Source organism: Callospermophilus lateralis, chromosome 2 (genome assembly GCF_048772815.1).
Source record: "Callospermophilus lateralis isolate mCalLat2 chromosome 2, mCalLat2.hap1, whole genome shotgun sequence".
NCBI classification, from domain to species: domain Eukaryota; kingdom Metazoa; phylum Chordata; class Mammalia; order Rodentia; family Sciuridae; genus Callospermophilus; species Callospermophilus lateralis.
The window spans coordinates 163,007,554-163,027,836 of record NC_135306.1 but is presented as its reverse complement, the minus strand read 5'-3'; the positions used below and the strand labels follow the sequence as shown (position 1 = coordinate 163,027,836).

General features: G+C 37.4%; 1 protein-coding gene across 1 annotated transcript in view; it reads right to left on the bottom strand.

Annotated features, from left to right (window-relative positions):
- Window positions 1-18,110, bottom strand: part of Far1 (fatty acyl-CoA reductase 1) — a 60,304-nt gene extending 42,194 nt beyond the window's left edge. Inside the window, exon 1 of the mRNA XM_076846917.1 lies at window positions 18,020-18,110. The gene's annotated coding sequence lies outside the window, so the exon portion shown is untranslated. The remainder of the gene's footprint in view (window positions 1-18,019) is intronic.
- Window positions 18,111-20,283: the final 2,173 nt, after the last annotated feature.

The following is a 20,283-nucleotide window of genomic DNA, read 5'->3' as shown; positions in this document are numbered from 1 at the left end:
TTGGTTTTTTGGGATTGGCTGACTTCACTTAGCATTATCTTCTCCAACACCATCCATTTACCTGCAAATGCCATGATTTTGTTCTTTTTTTAATGCTGTGTAATATTCCATTGTGTATAAATGCCACTTTTTTTTATCCATTCATCCACTGAAGGCAGCGGCAATAAGCAACAACTACAAAATTTTAAATGCCCATTACCTTTGACCCTGAAATGCTATTTCTAAAGATTTATTTTGCAGCTATTCTTGTGTACGTAAAATGATGTATTCATTGCAGCAATGACAGCAAAAGATTAAAAACCTAAATGTCCACCAATAGAGAAACAGGTAAACAAACTGGCATATTCTTAAAATGGTATACTCTATATTAAAAGAGTGAACTGGAATAACAAATATTGATACAAAATAGCATTCAAGATAAAATTTTATAAACCAAGATGCAATGCACTGAATGATACACACCTTTCATGAAAAACCAGGTAACTGCAAAATAGAGATGAGAGGAATTTACTTTTCACTATATATCCTTTCATACATTATTATGTCCATGTATTATCTGTTTTTAAAAATCAGCATTTTTGTAAAATAAAAAAAAAACAGATATCAGAAAGTACCAAAAACAATTTTTGAAAGTACAAATATCCTCCTCAAATTAGCCACTCTCCACCATCTTTGGTCTTAAAACAATTACAAATTCAGGTTTATTTTTTATTTCGAAAAAAATTCAACAAATCTTTTTTTTTTTTTTTTTGGTTCTGGAGATTTGAACCCAGGGGTGTTTTATCACTGAGCTACACTCCCAGTCCTTTTTATTTATTTATTTTTAAATTATTTTCATATATAAGACAGGCACAGTGGCTCACACTTAATCCCAGCGGCTTGGGAGACTGAGGAAAGGGGATCATGAGTTCAAAGCCAGTCCCAGCAATGGTGTAATGCCGAGCAACTCAGTGAGATCCTGACTCTAAATAAAATACAAAATAAGGTTGGGGATGTGGCTCAGTGATTGAGTACCCCTGAGTTCAATCCCGGGTACCAGCTCAAAATAAATTTTTTAATTGATTTTAATTCTGAAATACATGACATCAGAATGCATTACAATTCTTATTACACATATAGAGCACAATTTTTCATATCTGTTTGTATATAAAGTATGTTAACAGCAACTCATGTCTTCATACATGTACTTTGGATAATGATGTGCATCACATTCCATCATCCTTGCTAACCCCCTGCCCCCTCTCTTCCTTTCCACCCCTCTGCCCTATCTAGAGTTTGTCTATTCCTCCCATGCTCCCCCTCCCTACCCCACTACAAGTCAGTCAACTTATATCAGAGAAAACATTCGTCACTTGTCTTTTTGGGATTGGCTAACTTCACTTAGCATTATCTTCTCCAACTCCATAATTTTATTCTGAAAATGCCATAATTTTATTCTCTTTTATAGCTGAGCAATATTCCATTGTGTATATATGCCACATTTTTTTTATCCATTCATCTACTGAAGGACATCTAGTTTGGTTCCATAGTTTACCTATTGTGAATTGTGCTAATATAAACATTGATGTGGCTGTGTGCCTGTAGTATGCTGTTTTCAAGTCCTGTGGGTATAGACCGGGGAGAGGGATAGCTGGGTCAAATAAGTGTTCCATTCCCAGTTTTCCAAGGAATCTCCATACTGCTTTCCATATTGGCTGCATCAATTTGCAGTCCCACCAGCAATGTATGATGTACCTTTTTAAATTTTTTATAACTATTTTTAGTTGTTGATGGACCTTTATTTTATTCATTTATTTATATGTTGTGCCAAGAATTGAACCCAGAGCCTCCCACATGCTAAGCAAGTGCTCTCTACCACTGAACCACAACCCCACTCCCTTTTTTGTTTTTTATTTTGAGCTCTAAGATAGGGTCTTACTAAGTTGCTTAGGGTCTTGCTAAATTGCTAAGATTGCCCTTGAATTTGCAGTCCTCCTGTCTCAGCCTCCTGAGTCCCCGGGATTTCAGACATGTGCCCCCATACCTGGCTCAAATATTCTGTTTTTTAGTGAAAATAAGACAATTATCTTTCATCTACCAATTATCATTACTATATTTGCTCCATTTCTTTATTAGATCAAAAAATATTTTAGATTAAAAATCAGATAACTACTTATCTATGAAACTATGGATGAATAGATTAAATTTCCTGAATGGGATGTGAAAAAAATATCCCCCTTCAGGATAATGTTGATCTCAAAATGAGATATAACTCTCCTTTATTTCCTGAGAGACTCACCTCCTCCCCAATGTCTCCATGTTCATAAGGGAGTAAAGTACACAAAAGAACCAAAAATATTACCATAGTCATTACCAGAGTCCTAAGTTAGAGGCCCAACTCTGGCAGTCATCGTGAATCAGATCCAACCACTGACCCCAAGAGCCAAATGGAAAAGTAATGGTGAAAAACAAGAAAGGAACTTTAATCAGTTCAGCCATATTGGGAAGACAAAGGCACCAGAGTTTCCAACCCTGTCTTCAGAAGTACTCACATGAACTCCCAAATTATACAGACAAGGGGAACCAACAATATGCATATATCAAGAAGTCTTGGTTAAACTGTGGTCTGATTGATCATTACCTTGTGATTGGTTAGGCCTAGCCTTGTTGGCAATGCTAAGAAAGTTGCTTCGCCTGGGGGGATAGTTCCAACTCATGACAAGATGTTTATCAATCAGACCTGTTGCTCCTGTTGAATTCAAGGTGACTGACTCAGAGTAAAGGAGACCCATGCAAAATGAAGGCAGAGACCCCTAGTTTTCTACATTTGCAGCTACAAGTGTTTTTAGCAAAATCAGCCTCTAAATCCCTGTTATATAGTAAAGTCTACACTGACTCTATAGCAACTTTATGCATTATTTATTGCACATACTCAGTAACCAACAAAATATCTTTTTTTTTACCCGCTAAAAATTATTCTTGGAGAACTAAACACTGAATATGAAAGTCTCAAAATGAATAGATAACCATTCAATCCAACTTTCTATAAATTTCCACCATCTACAGCTATATCTGAAAGTAGCATCCATTTAGTTTTCTGTTAAAACTGAATCTTCTGTACCTTTAGCATGAACACAAGTTGAAAGTCAAAGTCTACCAGTGGAGTATACAAATGGACAAAGAATAAAATATTTCGTTCATTCTTTATTTTTAAAAACTCCAATTAGGTGCAATTCCTGCGTTTAAAAAAAGCTACATACATTGCTGTTTTGTGGTTAATTCAATTCTGTTTATCTCATTCTCTTCTTCTTCGCAGCTGGAAAACCATTTGGCAGGAATACTGCAGAAAATTCAAATGCAAATAGAAATATTAAACTAAATTATCTTTTAATACTGCCTTAGATTTATGACATATGTAAAAGAAAAAAATCAGATATTTAAAATGGAAAATTAAAATGTGAAAAAAAAATAAGAGAATTAACTGTAAAACATTATAAACCAGGAGTTGGCAAAAGTTTCTGTAAAGGGCCAAGTAGTACATATTTTCAGTTTTGTGGGCCATTACTCAGTAGCAACTTCTTGACTCTGCTACTATAGCACAAAAGCAGCTGCTATTGGTTTGAAAATGGTTTGTCCCCACCAAAGCTCATGCTGGAGTTTAATCCTCATTGTGAGTTATTAAGAGGGTGGAAACCTAATAAAGTGATAAGGATTAGAGCATCAGGGTAGAACTCCCATGACTGAATACTGGAGGCTTTGCAAGGAAAGAGAGGATATAGATACGGACACACACACACTACCTCATTGCCATGTGATGCCCTGCACTGCCTTAAGACTTAAGGAGGCCATCACCAGAAGCAGCCCCTTGAATCTCCAGATCTATAAGCTAAATAAACTATTACATCTTCTTCTTCTTCTTCTTCTTCTTCTTCTTTAATAAAGTGACCCAGCCTCAGGTATGTCATTGTGGTAAATAAAAATGGACTAATATTTATTAGTTTATCATTGTAGCCACAGACAATAAGTAAATGCACATGGCCATGTTCCAATAAAATGGAAAAAAAGTTTGCCAATTCCTTTATTTTATATATATATATATTTTAGTTGTAGACAGACACAGTACGTTTGTTTAATTTATTTATTTTTAATGTGGTGCTGAGGATTAAACCCAGTGCCTCGCATATGCCTGGCAAGCGCTCTACCATTGAGCCACAACCCCAGCCCTTGCCAATTCCTTTTTTTTTTTTTCTAAGATGTTGATGGATCTTTATTTCATTCATTTATTTAAATGTGGTGCTGAGAATCGAACCCAGGGCCTCACACATGCCAGGCAAGCACTCTACCACTGAACCACAACTCCAACCCCGCCAATTCCTTTTTTAAACAGTATTCCACAAACTTTCAGAAAAAAATAAAATATAAATTAGAAAACATCAATGGAAAAGCAGTATGGTCTAAAAATACAATGTGTAAGATTTCACTACTTTGATCTATAAAGAGGGTCTCACAAGTAAGGACACAATCAAACAAGGAGAATAGCATGTGAGAACATTGGCAAAGACTGGAGCTGCAGGGAACAAAGATGGCCAGTAAAGAATGCCAAAGAGGCAAGGAAGAATTTCCCTACTGGTTTAGTTTCCCTATAAGATTAGAGGCAGCACAGCCCTGCTGACATCTTGATTTCCTACCTATGGCCTTCAGAACCTTGAGACAATAAATTTCTGTTGTCTTAAGGAGCCAAGTTTATGAAAATGTATGGCAGCCCTAGGAAAACTAAGAGGAGGACAAATATCACAGTAACTACAATAAAGTATAGTCCAAAAGGCCTTCAAAAAGATGGTGCATTTGCTTACATGTCATAATACATTATGGATCCAATCCAATACACATGAAGAAAGCTACAATTACAAAAATATACTCGATTCAACACTTATGGACGGAATGGCTTTTTCAAGAAGGGTATAGGAAAGATAGAAAAGTTTCACATGCCAAAGAAAAAAGATCAAAAGAAGGCAAATGTTCAGATTGCAGAACAAATCACTGAAATCTACAGACCTGCACCCATTGTATCTTTCTGTTCCTTGTCAAATTTCGGTATATGGTAGCAGTTTCAGGAATATTAGTATTCTAATTATTACTATATAATAAAAATCATTCTAAAACTGTCCTACAACAACACAGTCATTTAAGTCTCTAACAATTTTTGCCGATCAGGGATTTGGAAAAAGGAGCTAGGGTTGTGGCTCAGTGGCAGAGCGCTTGCCTAGCATGTGTGAGGCACTGGTTTTGATTCTCAGCACCGCATATAAATAAATAAAGGTCCACTGACAACTAAAAAAAATTAAAAAAAAAAAAAAAAAGAATTTGGAAAGGGGTCCACTAACACTCCAGCCTCTTCACATTTCCCAATGAGGCAGTTTGGGTTTCCTAATAAAGAATTATAATTTCAGGCTAGTCAGACTGCATACAAAACTGCTAATGGCTTAAAGACCCTAGTGAGCTAGATAGAAATCTCTAACCTTTTCCGGCCTAGCCCAGGAAGTCACAGTATAACTTCCATCACATGCTGTTGACTATACAGATGGTGCAGAAACAGCTCAAATTCAAGGAAATGTAAATAAAGCCCATCAGGACATGCAAGCACCCTAATAGTTTTAAACACTAGAATTATACCCACAAATTGTAGTCCTGGCTGAGACTAGTTTAGTCATGTTTTTTGTTTGTTTGTTTTGGTTTGGTTTTTTTGCAGTTCAGTGTGTAAAAAATAGAAATGTAGAGGATAGAACTCTAATACCTTTGAATTCTGGAACCAGTATTCACACTCAATGTAGGACTGCTATCACTGTCATCTACCTTTAAAACAGCACATTTGGGGTTGGGGATGTAGCTTAGTGGTAAAGCCCTTGCCTAATATGTACTGAGGCCCTGGGTCAGATCCCCAGTGTTGGGGGCAGGGGCGGACCGTGGGTAGGTTGGACACCACGCAGCTTTTGCCAGTGACTCCTATGCCACAATGCAATACCCCATAGTCACCATAGTCATATGCTCTCCCACAATGCAATTTAATGCTGGCACCCCCAAAACCAAAAGATTGTGAACTCGATGCAAAAGGGACTTATAACCCTCATGGCTCCATGAAGAAGACAGGAGACTGTCAGCAGTACCTCTCCTGCATTCTTCCAGAGGTCTGGAGAATAATCAGCAGTCTCAGGGACCTTTCCTCAGTAGCCAGATATGTCAAGGACAAAATTGCAAAAATTTAGTTTAACAATCTATTTTTAATTTTTTTTTTAGTTGTAGTTAAACACAATACCTTATTTTATTTATTTATTTTTATTTGGTACTGAGGATCGAACCCTGTGCCTCGCATGTGCTAGGTGAACGCTCTACCACTGAGCCACAACCCTAGTCCCTAGTTTAACAATCTTAGTTGGTTTTATTTTCTATTCTACAATGAAACAACACTTTATTCTATAAAACAGAATGAGCTAAGCAGATGTTGAACAGAAAAAAAGCTAAAGAAAGCAGAAATAAACAAAAACAGAAAATAAGATTGATCATTTTGAAGTTATTTTCCTTGTTAAGTGACAACAGGTAAACAGACTACTAATTACTGATTGGTTAACATCAGGTACTTCAGGTTACCTTTTTTTCTATTACAAATTAAGGCAGAGGGAACTTTACTATCATACCAATTGAAACTAGCCTATTTGGAAAATTTGCTGCTACTGCTCTATTTCTGATTTCTCAGAAAGTCAGACAAATAGCTTAGTTTCAGTTTGGTGATGTGAAAGTTTTACATGAGTGATTCCATTTTGATTTTTAGCCTGGTATGTTAGGGCCTAGTATAGGACTTCAGTTCAAACTATGGCTTCTTTTATTTATATGTAACAGATAATACTAGGATACAACAAAGAGTTATTCCTCAACATACATATATGTATGTGTGTGTGTGTGTGTTTATGTATGTGTGTATGTATGTATGTGTGTGTGTGTGTGTGTATATATATGTGTATATATATATATATATATATATATATATATATATATATATATATATGTTGTAGATGGACACATACCTTTATATGGACACATACCTTTATTTGTTTCATTTTTATGTGGTGCCAGGGATGAAACCCAGTGCCTCACGCATGCTAAGCAAGTGCTCTACCACTGAGCTACAACCCCAGCCCCCCTTCAACATATATTTTTAGCCAATCAAAACTTTTAAAAATATGGTTCATGGACCTCCTACTTTCAAATACTGTGTCTACCAAATAATCTCATTTATTGAATAATAATTTCACTTTCCCACGTTTGATTAACTGTGAACTTTAATCATTAGTTACCACTTGAAGGTGATATGCTTCTATCCAAAAGCAAGAAAATTCATTTTAGTTATACTATGAAGAAGCCTCTAGGTAAGTATGTACTTGAAGATTTTCTATAACTCCCATCTGAAAGCATAGTGAGAACAAATGGTCTAGATGGCCTAGTCAGTATTTTTCTACTATATCTTGGTTACTCTAGAATCTTTTTCTTTAATGACAAATAAAATTATATATATCATATACAATATGATGTTTTGAAACATATATACATTATGAATGGAATCTTTAGTGTTTTAAGACTCAACATAAATGAAAACTTCAACTGAAAATAAGTTATATATGCAACAAATAAAATCCAAAGTATAAACTCAAAGTATATAAACTTTTTATTTTAGTCAAGCTACTACTAAGAATAGTGAGTCCTTTTTCAAAAATTAAGGCTTATCGGGCATTTTTCCACAAACAAAAGAACAGCTCTAACATCTTTGTTAACATTTCTTTTTTCAATAAAAGATGCTAGTGTCCAACTCTGTTGTAAGCATCCATTGAAGTAAATATAATGGCTACTCTGTTTGCCTACAAAGGCCTTGATATAGCAATATTTAACTCTGTGTCCTATTTTTCCCAATGTGTAAGGTATTTTTTTTGGAAGTAAGAAATTGCAATAGGTTTATTAGTGCTTAGGTCATTAAACAACTTTTTATATACAGATGTTGCTACTTAATCATGGCATTTTCACAAGATCTAAAATGCTTCTAGGATTTTATTTTATGCTGAAAATTTCTAGACATTGAAGAAAATCAACACAAGAGTGATGTAAAAATCAAACACAAAGACTTCTTAAAAAGTCAAATTCTACTACCGAGAGGAAATGTCAATTCTATGGCATTAAAATTACCTGTTGACCAGAAAACTTAAAACTTGTCAGTAATATTGTTTCTTGGTTCTAAGCTCAAGGCCTGTACCATTAGGAAATTTCCCTACTGTAAAGCCTGTTAAAAGAAAGGCTCTGTTCTTCTTTATACATAGTTTGCAATATGAAACAATAAATAGAAATATCAAAATTTAAAAAATGTAAATAGTTCTAGCAATTAGTTATTGAGACTGTGGGCAGGAGGAAGTATCTGATTTCATTGTTTGGAAAAACATGTATTTAACTGCATTCTAGGAGGAAGATAATCATTAAACAGGTATTTGCCGTAAGTCACATATGATTCTTTTTTAGTAAACTATTATCCTTTATTCACTCTTTACCTTAATAAAAATGTTTTCACAAAGACAAGTTTTTATCCTAGCATTTTCAGTCTCAAAGAAATAAAACACATGATACACTAATATTTTTAAAATAGGGCTTTTCAAATTTGGCCACCACAGAAGAAACTGAAATATTCTGTTTGGCTTAAAAATTCATAAAAGTTGTGCTGTGTCTATAATATACCTGAGGATTAATATAAAAATATTTCAAATTACTGAGTAAAACTGACGTTACAGAAAAATGTACCATGTTTACTCTGAATGCTACATGCAGACTACAAAAAAGGTTTACCCCAAAACTGATTCTAGTAATTTACTAATTATGTATCATGTGCATCTAATTAAAATAAATCAAATACTATTTATGGATATTAATGCTTTTTAAAATAAGGTGGTAGAAATGGGTATTTTGCTGATTACAGAAGCAGTTGAGACACAGACTGAGGGTTTAAGGGGACAGTTCAGTGGTAGAGGGCTTGCCTAGCATGTGCCAGGCCCTGGGTTCTATCCCCAGCATAACAACAAAAACAAAAAAGATTCAGTCTGATTATAACAAATGACTTGCAACCCTTACAAGCAGAAAAGTTGCTCTGAAGCCACTTCCTCATATGTATATTATATTTTCTTTCTATTTCTCACATGCCATTTTCTTACTCTATCTTAGAATCTGTTTTCAAGGCTGAACATGAAAGAAGGTTTCAATCCTCCAAGGCAGTATCTGTGGTAAATGGGGCCAGGAAATCCTATACTTTATACCCAACCAGATTAGCAAAGTACATTAGCATATCAAAAACTACAAAATGTCCCCATGAAAGAGACCTAGGAACTCTAAACTCTGCCCTTCACAAATGTCCCAGTACAGAAGAGGAAACGATACTCATGTATTAGGATCACCATATCTAGGCCTTCTAAGGTAATGACTTTCTAAAAAATGGGCCAGACTTCTCAATAGAAATTATGATATTCCTTTGATCCATAAGGCTATTTATAAATAAAATATCAAGACAGTTATCAAGAATTGCAAAAATTAACATATTAGAATGTACCAAAGACTTCAATTTGTTCTCAACTATAAGTCTAGTTACTACAACTAAGAAAGACTAGTATGTCTACCACATATTCACACTCAAAGCTGTAATTCTATGATTTAAGAGATAATGCTATCAGTTAAGTTGTCCTTGCTTGATCATGGTTTCATATTATCATTATTCTTGCTTTTTATTGAGATTTTGCTGATTACTCTTTTTTTAACCTTTATTTATTTTTATGTGGTGCTGAGGATTGAACCCAGTCCCTCACATGTGCTAAGCAAGTGCTTTACCATTGAGCCACAATCCCAGCCCCTATTCTTGCTTTTTTAATTAAAAATTACCATAAGTTTCACTCCATCATTACCAAGTTAGTTTTAGCTGTTTTATTAAATCTCTATAAAGAATAAACTATACAATTCCATCAGTAAGTTTCTCACTGGTCTAAACTTTTTTGTGATTCAATTAGGAACTATCCATATCCCTAACTGGTGAAAATGTCTCCCCAAACTACCTGTACCTGGATAACTGCTATTATCCCACTAAAAAAGTGGAAATTGCTCAACTAAAAGATGACCCAGCTAAAGGGCCGGGATTAAAAAAGCTTGAAAGTCACTGTTTTAAGGGTCCTCACTCTGGCTATGATCACTAATGAGGGGGCAAGGCCTTCTCCTTGGCAACACCAACCAAATGTGGTAGAACTGAGGAGTATAAGAAGTGTTTGAACTTGGATGTCAATGATCTCTCCAGTCTCTAGTTTTGAGTGAGAAGGAAGTGCTACAAGGATATCTTAATAAATCCCCATTAACAAGCACTCTTCAGAAAATCTTTTCTTAGTTTAGCTTTAAAATATTGCCACTTTCATAGACATAGATTGCAACTAAATGTTAGGGATCAGCTCAGAAAAGTATAAAAACCATGAGGGAAGTGTGTAATGACTTTCTGGATTTTTCAGTGTTTTTAGCTGTGGAACTGAATTAAGATTTATCCTAATAAACCCCTGTATCCATTATACTAAAGATAGGGTGAAAATATATATTGCAAAGTATAAACAGACAATAAGAATTCAGAATTCTTAAGTCAATTATCAAACTTACAGTGCTAAAAACCCTGTGTTAAAGACATTTCTTTCTCTGGATACTGAGATCCAGAATGAAAAGATAATGAAAATAAATAAGCACAAAAGACATAGCAACAATCTGTTAGAATAATGAATAACGACATCGTTAAGATTACTATAACCAAGTGACCCTGGGCAAGTCAATTCACCTCTCTGATCACTCCTTGAATACACTGAAGAGGCAGCCAGATCAATGATTGTTAAATCATCTTCTGGCCCTCACAGTCTACATTTTACTACTATGATTAGAATAAGTTATTTGCTAGTTAGACATTAGTTATTTAGGGAATAATTATTTCTTAAGATTTTTTTTCAAGATGGACACAAGGGCTAGGGCTATAGCTCAGTTGGTAGAGTGCTTACACCTTGCATGCAGAAAGCCCTGGGTTTGATCCCCAACACCAAAAAAAAAAGATGGACACAATTCCTTCCTTCCTTTCTTCCTCCCTCCCTCCGAGGATTGAACCCAGTAACTCTCTCTCTCACACACACACACACACACACAAAAGATGAACACAATTTCTTTCTTCCTTCCTTCCTAGTGCTGAGGATTGAACAGTACCTCACAAGTGCGAGGAAAGCGATCCACTGCTGAGCTATAACCTGAGCCCCATATTTAGGGAATTATTAACTCCAACAAGTCACAAAGGTTATCACTTTAAAACACTGCACCTAATATTTACCATCCTCAAACACTTATACAAATGTTCTATTACCAACTACTTCATCTGGTTCCTATCTCTTAAGGATTCTCCTCATGCTAATAAATATGATTATATTTTAAATACAGTGAAGCTTTTTAAATCATGTATTTTCAAGAGATTTAAGACTTTCTTTCAAACTAAGTGGCTGATGAATGTTTATGGTTTCAGGGCTGGATGGAGAATCAATCCTTTATAAATCAAAACCTGTGCATTACTTCTAGGAGTTATTTCAACATAGATGTGAACTTCAAAGTTTTTTAACAAAACTTTCCCTCCAAATGATCTTAAATGCTTAAAGGTGAAATACTATCAGTTAAGTTGTCCTAACTTGATCATAGTTTTCAATTATCATTATTCTTGCTTTTTATTGAGCTTTTTTTTAATTACTTTTTTAAAAACTTTTATTTATTTATTTTTATGTGGTGCTGAGGATTGAACCCAGTTATCTCTGGGAGCAGGGAAGCGGGGGTGGTGATGTACTTATTGCCCCCACATGCTGGAGATTAAATCCAGTGGTACTCTACTATTGAAGTACATTCCCAGTTCTTTTCAACTTTATCTTGAGACAGAATCTTGATAAATTGCCCTGGTAGACCTGGAACTTGTAAGCCTCCTACCTCAGCCTCCTGAGTAACTGGGATTACAAGTATCCATCACCACACCCAGTCATTGTTCACTTTTGTATCATGTATTCTACTTATTGTTAATTTAGGATGGATAGGTGTCATGATATAAAGTACCATACACCTACTCCAAAATCTTTTGTAAAATCATTCCTTCTTATTTATTAAACCAGCTTGTTTTCCTACAAGAATCCAATTCAGAATTAGTCTAATTTTTAAAAATTACACAATTGTATGATAAACTTCATGATTTTATCACTCCTATTAAAAAATAATCATTTGTAAAAGGTGAGCATAACACATGATAATTTAGTTGAATTTTAACAGTATGTTCTCTACCCTTATATTAAAGAATGAATTATTAAACCAGGATCTACAGATCCCGAAGGATACTTGAATGGGCTTTGGGAGTTTTAGTAAGTCCTTAAAATTACAAGAAAATTAAGTGTGTATGTACATTTTTCTAAAGAGATAGGACAGGGCCTTGAGAGAATGTTCAGAGAGGATTTTAAACTTTAAGAATTGCTTAATATACTTTAATATTTTTCAGGGCGTGGTGGCACATGCCTGTAATCTCAGCGGGTAGGGAAGGTGAGGCAGGAGGATCTCAAGTTCAAAGCCAACCTCAGCAACTTAGTGAGGCCCTGAGCAATTCAGTGAGACTCTTTTTCCAAATAAAAAATAAAAAGGGCTGAGGATGTGGCTCAGAGGTTTAAGTGCCCTTGCGTTCAATCCTCACTACCAAAAAAACAAAATTTACTCTCAATCAGAACACCTCATAATTATCATGGTATGAATTCCCTAAACACAAGGATAGCTCATGAAATTCCAACATTTCTAAGAATTCCACGGAATGTAAAAATGATCTATAGTAGATATTTCAAAATAATCTTAAAATTGTCAAATGGTTAATATGCACACAAAGAGACATCATTTTCTCAAAGGGGCTTATATATGAATGTTGATATGCACACTCACAAACATTCTAGCCAGAGAGGATTCATAGCACTTGCTCTACAACAGTGCTAAACATCAAAAGCGGGATTGGGATTATGGCTTAGTGGTAGAGTGCTTTCCTAGCATGTGTGAGCACTGGGTTTGATTCTTAGCACCACATACAAATAAATAAATAAAATAAAAAATTTCATCAACAACTAATAAAAATATTTTTAAAAACAGTAAAAGCAGTACAGTTTTCATAAAAGGTACGAAATCTAAAACATCCATGTTTTTAATTAGAAAGAGGGCACAATGCTTGTTCAACCACAGTTGGCTTAAAAGTTCCCCACCCGTCTTCCATTTAACGGATGAGGAAACTAAAGACCAAAGAGGGGAAGTGACTTGCCTAGAGTATACAGCAAGTTGCTAACCAAGACTGAAACTTAAATCTGCTGATTCACTGTCTAATATAAAATATCTACATCACAACACTTTTTCTACAGCACACTATTAAAGAGAATGAGTCATTTTGTCATGTAATTTTACTACATACTTCAATTTTATATTATACCATATTTTAAAAGAATGTAATAGGGGGCTGGGGATGTGGCTCAAGCAGTAGTGCGCTTGTCTGGCACACGTGCGGCCGGGGTTTGATCCTCAGCACCACATACAAACAAAGATGTTGTGTCCGCCGAAAAACTAAAAAATAAATATTAAAAAAAAATTCTCTCTCTCTCTCTCTTTGGAAAAAAATAAATAAATAAAAGAATGTGATAGGATAAATAAAGGGAGACTGGGTAGAAAATGAACAAATTGGTAAGATGGTTAAGAATGCAAACTACAGACATCTACCATACTTCCTCAATTTTGAGACTCATTTGACTTTAAGACCATTTAATAAACATTTTCATATAAAGACAAAAGTAAAATACATCTTCATTTTGAAAAATATCAGAATGTGAAAACATACATCTCTAAAGCAAGTAAATGTAAATAATGTATCCTATAAGACACATCAATAGCACTCTCATTTGAGACAATACTACAAGGCACAAACACTTGGAGCAAGAAGTCCCATTTTCTCTAGGGTAACAGTTATTAAATACCTATGATTATGTGGCTCTCTGCCCCAATTATAGTTACTAACATAAATAAGTCCTTCTTGTTATTTGTCTCACGCTAGAGTTTTGGAGACAAAGCAAAGTTTGAATCCCAGATCTGCTACTTAGCTCTCCAACCTCTGGAGAATTACCAACTTCTCTGAACTTCCTTCTCCTCATCTGTGAAATAGGACACACACATGAAAGAACTGAGAATTATATGTTATTTATTTAAGGAATATAATACAGCGCCTAAATAAAATAGAAATCACATTTAGTTTTCTCCTATAATCCCCATGGGCCAAATAAAATTAAACACTAAACTGATTTATAAGACTCCTCCCTCTTCATTTAATCAATCTGTACTGATTCTAAGACAAATCCTACTAGTTGCTTGGGAATAATTCCTTGGTTAAAAAAAAAAAGCTTTTTAGAAATTTTATCTTCTTCCTTCAAATTGGGAAAACAATGATGAATTTTTAACTGTTTAAGTCAATCAGTTAAATGTAAATTCAGTACTTTCATACTGCCTTACTGAACTGAAACTCTAGGCCCAAGACAAACCCACCAAGAGAGAAACTACAGAATCAATGTGTGAGACCAAGGAAGGATATGAATACCAAAAGAAACAGTTAAGATGGTTCAATTCTATGAGTGGTTTGTTTTCTTTTAACCTTAAATTCATATATTTACCTCTAAGAAACAAATGTTTAGGAAGTCAAGACCATACCTCTAGGAGTACTTTGGTAACCCGATCTCTAAAATTAAGTAAATGCCTTCTTCTAGTAGGTAGAGTTTCAATTCCCACCAGCAATAATTCAGTTATTTCCAAGATGGGAACAGCCTACCAAAGTGGCTTATATGGAGTAGGTACTGAAATAAGACCTTCTTTTCTCTCACTCCAAGTTCAGACCTACATACTACATATTCCCTATTAGCTCATTTCTATTGAATGGTTTTTATGCCCCCCCATTATCATTTTTTTAAATTTGGAACTACACCAAAGTATAAGCATTTTTAAACCATTCAAGATCTTTTTAGCAAAAGATTAAAGTAATACAAGGGGACCTACCATCATCTTTCCTATGGATTTGATCAGAACTATGATCATGCCAAATATTTAAATTTGGCACTAAGCATGATTACCTGCCCATATTTTAATACCTTCATCCTGACTAAATTTACTTTTCTTTTTTTCCTTATTTAACTCAGTAGTTTCTTATCTTTGCTCCTCCAAGTCTTTCAGTTAGATATTTTGTTGCTGAACACTTCTTTCTTTCTTGGGTTTCTATCAATAGCATATTCCTTGGTATCTACAAAAATCTCTCCAAGTAATCTTTTAATTTCTTCACTGGATCTTTTTCTATAACAATCTCTTTAAAAAAATGGCTCAAGCCAAACCCTTGAATTTTCTTGTCCACTAGGAATCTTGTGCACGTAGTATAGTGCCTGGCATCAATGCTCAATTAACATTGCCATTTATTAGCTGTGTGACCTTAGGCAAGTTAAATCTCTCTGAACCTCAGGCTCCCCCACCTATAATTTTTAGATAATCCAAGTATGATACTTAGAAAGCTCAAAACCAAGCAGTTTTTACTATCAATATAATCTACTATAAAACTCAAAAATGTTTCTAAGTATATGTGATTGACTATCAAACTTACCTCTCAATAATCCAACTTATTTTCACTACATTCGCTTATCAAAAAAAAATTGGGGGCACTTTCCTTTATTGCCAATCTTTAATCCATCAACTGTTCAAATTATCTCCTAGACACCACACAGAACCATCATTTATCAACTAAGCTGCAACAAGAGGCTTGATTCCCACACCCTTAAATGTTCATTCAAAATATTCAATTATCCTTAAAAAACATTTTTGATTTGTGATTCTTTTCCATAGTTGCTCATACTATGTCCAAACTGAACTGCCATTATTGGGTCTTCTATTAACTCATATCCTAACTAATACTTCAAGTGATGACTAAAAACTCACATTTTTCAGAAACCTTCCCTGATTAACTCCACACCACTAGGATTACTTCTCTGCTCCAAATGGCCTCAACACTTAAGTATTGTGTTACACTAAGGGTAAAATGTGATCATAAATAATAGTGTTACCAAAAAATAACTTCCACAAAAATTATTTCTGCATCCCAAAGAATGATCCATTAGTTACAATGCTTCCCTGATCTGGTAAACAAAAAAAACCCCATACAACAACTGCTCTCTTTGGATTTTGTCCTTGACACTGTAACTCTTTCATGATCCTTTGTCCCATCCTCAAACAAAAATTATTCCTTTCATTTAAATCCACTGGATAGGGCTGGGGTTGGGGCTCAGTGGTAGAGTGCTTGCCTAGCATGTGAGAGGCACTGGGTTTGATTATCAGCACCACATATGAATAAGTAAATGAAATAAAAGATCCATCAACAACTAATAAAAATATATTAAATAAATACATAAATAAATCCACTGGATATGTATGTGGTAGTGGGCCACCTTTGTTCACACTACCTCTTCTCTGGCCCCAACCTCTGTCCTCACACCACAAATAAACACCCCCAAAATTTCAAACAGAAAGGCAGTAATAGTGATATACATAAATTATGTCTTTCTTTTCTTAAGAGAATTTTGAACTTACTTAGCTATAAAACTTTTCAAGCTGAAACTTCCCAGAAAGCATAACACATCTTCAAATTTCACTACATTTTCAAAAACGATGATCCTGTAAAAATAACCGGGCTGTACTTACACATTAATTACTGTATTACTGTAAGAGGTCTTGCATCACTTTAATGCTGTATTACACATGCCCAAAAATACAACTGAGAAACTCCCCTCTAGGGCAGATATTCCCAGAGTATTTTCTGATGTTGCCTTTAAACTAACACATTTGACTTTTTTTTTTTAATGTAAAGAATTAAGTATCTCCTTACAGCTGTCCATTCAAAAGCAAACAATATTTGTGCCCATTACTTTGGAGAAGATAAGTTTGTACGCTGCTGAAGTAAAACAATTAGTTGGACTGTCAATGAGAGTGGAAAGTAGGGTGCGGAGGCAGAAAGAAGGATTATCAACCTCAAAAGTGAGTTAACACGTCGGTATTCGGTCTCTAGTGTACAGTGAATGAATCTGTGGACCTGGCTCCTTCCGTCTTTCCAGACTGTTCTTGCTCAACTATTCATAAAAGATTCACAGCCTTCAGCTACCTCACATAATTCTACCTCTCTTGCTCTCGGTGTACTTTCAAACAGGCCAAATAACGCCTCGTCAAACATTCTCCATTCACATCTCACCTAAAGCCTCCCCGCTCAGTCACCTTCCGGCTTCAAAGATGCATTGCTTACTCGAGATCCACGTGTCCCCATTTGTCCAGAGACCTCAACCTTCAAAACCCAAACCTTTCGTTCCCAGCTGATTTCCCCTAACCCCTGTCGCTGCCTTCTTCCAAGAGGCCAACAACGCTTCCCAGTCCCACGCTTTCTCCCCGACACCCTTTCCTGAGCATCACCCGCTTCCCATCACTTTCTTCCTCTCCAGACCCCAAATCCTTCAATCACAGGCCTCCTTTTGCCGCCACGCTCTCTCGAGCACTCGAGCCCGCTTCCCCGTTAACTACCCGCCCCACCTTCGCCATCTCTACGCGGCCTCCCACCCCAGGCGGCGCCCCCGGCTCCGCGGCTGCCAACCAGGCCCTTTCCTACATCCCCCTGGCGGTCCCGGCCCCTGGGAGGGCGGCGGCCGGGCCACACTGCAGAGACCATCCGGGCTGACGCGGGCGCCCCGGCTCCAGGCGGACGCGGGTGGGGGCGGGGGCGGGACAGGCCAGCAGCCCCACCTCGACCCAGCTAGCGTCCGGGCTCCCACAGCCGCGGTCCGGGCCAGGCGGGGAGGAGCCAGCAGCCCGGCCCTCCCGCGGTGCCCCTGCTTCTCACCTAGACGCAGACACTCGGGCCTCGCTCTCCCCCCAGCAATCCCGCGATGGCTGCGCCGCCGCTGCCGCCGCGCTCTCCTCACTCGCGTTTCCACCGCCCCCGACCGGCTGCTGAAGAGCGGACAGACAGCGGCACGCCCATTGGCTGCGGCCCGCACTCGCGTCACGAGCCCCGACCGCACCTCGGGATGTGACTGGATGGCGCGGCGCCCCTTTTCCACGTCTGCTCTCGATTGGCTCTCGCGCACACCCTTACTGCACTCCCTCCTCCCCCGGCTCAGCCCTCCACCCCCCGCCAGGTTTCCATCCGGGCGGGAGGGGGCCGGGAGCAAACGCCAGTGGGACGCGAACGGCCAATCGGGGCGCTGCGAGAGGACCCGGAGGTGGGCACCGCGGCGGCCGGCCGGCGGGGAGAAGTTCAGCCAATGGGCGCGCGCCCTACATCCCAGGCTCGGCAGCGCCCCCTGGCAGCTAGCGTCTGTGCGGGTAGCACCCAGGGCCACGCCCGGCTGCTGGTGGCGCGGGAGGGGTGCCCACGCGAAAAGCGAAGAGCACGCGGGGAAGCCGGCGCGGAAGGCTGTGGGCAGCCATTGTAGCGTGCTCTAGCTCTGCTTACACGGAGTCTGCCGTGCTTTTTGGTGGGTGCTGAGGGTGAGGGAATATTTTGGACAACTATCATCTGGGTTTGGGTTCGTGACAGCGAAACCTTCGCTCTGTGGACCCCTGAATCTGCATGGTGCCCAGTTAAGGAGAGCGTCGCCCAGCCCCACCGTACTGTTGGTCAAATCATTCTACCTACTACTTTCTCCAAGATCATGCCGTACAGAATTTAGGCTTGATGAGAAAAGTTGGAATAAAGGTTATCTCTGAGGAGTAGGGACTTGTTTGGTGGAAAAGGGCAAGAAGGAATCTAGTAGGTGTTGGAAAAGTTCTTTTAAAAAAAAAAAAAAACCTGGGTAGTAGTTACTGGGGTGTGTGCATGTGTAGAGATTAATCGACCTGTACACTTAAGGTTAGTGCACTCTACGCACTATGTTGAGATATAATTCACTTCTTAAAATAATGAAGGGATCATCAGAATTACTCCGTAGTAAACAATCCCCACTAGGAGTTAGCTATCAATTAAAAGCCACAAACCAAAAAAAAAAAAAAAAAAGAAAGAAAGAAAAACATTTGTGAGAAGTAAAATGAGTTAAAGCTCCTGGCACAGTGAATAGCACACATCGGTTAAAACTTTAAGGATGGGCCAGATGTCGGATTTTTTTTTTTTTTTTTTTTTTTTTTTTTTAGGGCTTCAGAGCTTGTTTCAGTGCCTGGCGCTGTTAGTAACACAAAGACACTCAAAAGTACTGCACCCAGTTGAAAACTACAAAAGTTTACTAAGCTGCCTTCTCTCTGTGACCTACCTAAACTCTAAGCCCAGGAACAAAGTTGAAAAACTGGAAACCATGGTTTCTACATCCAAAGACTCACAGTCTAACACCATTTCTGGAAGGAATCACAGAACACAAATCTAACACAGTTGCTTACCTTCAGGGAGTATGCATTCTATCTGCTATGTTAGGCAAGACGAGAGAGAGGGCCTAGAACCCACTGAGTCCAGTACCCAAATTCTGAAATAGCCAGGGTCAGGTGAAACATTTCCTAAAGTGAATCTTTCCCCAAAACAAACAAAAACTCAGGGCCATTCCAGGCAGGGTGGCATGCACCTGTATCCACAGTTACCCAGGAGACTGGCCTAAGGAGTTGGAGGCCAGCCTGGGCAACATAGCAAGACCTCATCTCAAAAAAAAAAAACAAAAACTAGGCTAAATTCTTAACTCTAAAAGGACAATCAGAATAAAATATAGATAACAGTATTTAATTCTTTAGTCATTAATTTGTTCAATTCAGATAAATGTCTTCATTTAAAGTACTCGATTCTAAAGTAGGCATGCAAAGCTGGATATGTCAGGTTTTTTTCCACAGAGCATTGAATGTTTTGAGTGAATTCCAATATAATTCAGGGTGAGAGACTACGTAGAGAATCTAACCCAGCTTAGGGAATTTAGAAGCATATTCTTAGAAGACATGGAGTTATGTTAACCACTGCTAAGGTTTATCAACATATGCAATTAGACACTATTGCCAGAAAATACTTCATAAATTATTTGTTAATGAAAACAACTTAATCTTTAAGAACTATCTGGGGGCTGAGGATGTGGCTCAAGCGGTGACGTGCTCACCTGACATGCGCAGGGTGCTGGGTTCGATCCACAGCACCAC